At 39.3% G+C, this 1,190-nt stretch overlaps 1 non-coding gene across 1 annotated transcript; it reads left to right on the top strand.

The window, feature by feature from the left end:
• Positions 1-213: 213 nt before the first annotated feature.
• Positions 214-320, top strand: LOC112091222. Its single transcript, XR_002902040.1, has one exon. It is a non-coding gene; the product is annotated as a small nucleolar RNA R71 (small nucleolar RNA).
• The last annotated feature ends 870 nt before the right edge of the window (positions 321-1,190 follow it).

Genomic DNA, 1,190 nt, shown 5'->3' with positions numbered 1-1,190 from the left:
ACCGTATCCACTTCATAAACTCCTGCTACTCTCCTAGCTGCAGCTACTCTCTCCACAGGCCATTGATAGTTTTTATTAGCCATCCGTTCTAAAATCTCATAAGCCTCATTGTAAGTCTTTGCCAAAATAGCACCATTGGCCAAAACATCTACTATGGTTCGAGTTTGCCCATTAAGTCCATTGTAGAACGTCTCTATCTGAATCTAATGAGGAATCCCATGGTGAGGGCATTTGCGCAACAATTCCTTAAACCTCTCCCATGCCTCATACAAAGATTCCCCCTCATGTTGCTGAAATCCGGTGATGTCATTTCTAAGCTTAGCATTCCTAGTTGGAGGAAAATACTCCATCAAAAACTTCTCTGCCAAGTCATTCCAAGTCGCTATAGAGTCTGGTGGTAGAGAGTTTAACCATGCCCTAGCTCTATCCCTTAAGGAATAAGGGAAGAGCTTCAGTCTTAAAGCTTCTTCTGTAACCCCTGGAAGCTAAAAAGTATCACAGACTTCCATGAATAGCCTGAGATGCAAGTAGGGATCTTTAGTTGCCATGCCATTGAATTGGCCTAATGTTTACAACATTTGAAAAATGATCAGTTTAAGCTCAAACTGAGGCACCTGCATCTCCAACCTAATGATGCTCGAATTAAGCCTATGTAAAATCGGAATGGCATATTCTCTGATGGCCCTATCCCAGTCATCTACCATGGCTGTCTGGTTAACTAGATTATTAACATTTACAGGCTGCCCAAGGTTGACTGCATTGCCAGCGGCTTCCTCTACCATTCCTTCAAGAACTGCTAAACCTTACTGCTCCCTTCTCCTTGCTAGGAACGTTCTTTCAATTTATGGATCCAAGGGCAACAAATCACTGTCTTGTTGTCGATTCATGCGAGAATAAGAGTATCTAAAATACAAGAAAATAAAATTGTCAAGTAAAATAATAGAAACACTTGAATTTCACAAAGATCAATAATGATAACTGTCCCCGGCAGCGGCGCCAAAAACTTGTTGGTGTAAAATTAACTACACAAGAGCACCTACTAAACAAGTAATAAAGTGAATGAGTAGAGTATCATTCTCATGGAGAAAGTTATCAATATTTTTTCTAATAAGTTCCAAGAGATGCAATATAAACAAATTTAATGGTTCGATTCAACTACAAGACTAAAATAATTGCATAAAATAGAAGTA

This window comes from Morus notabilis, unplaced genomic scaffold (genome assembly GCF_000414095.1).
Source record: "Morus notabilis unplaced genomic scaffold, ASM41409v2 Scaffold97, whole genome shotgun sequence".
In the NCBI taxonomy this organism is placed as follows: Eukaryota; Viridiplantae; Streptophyta; class Magnoliopsida; order Rosales; family Moraceae; genus Morus; species Morus notabilis.
This window is presented reverse-complemented; position numbering and strand designations above follow the sequence as displayed.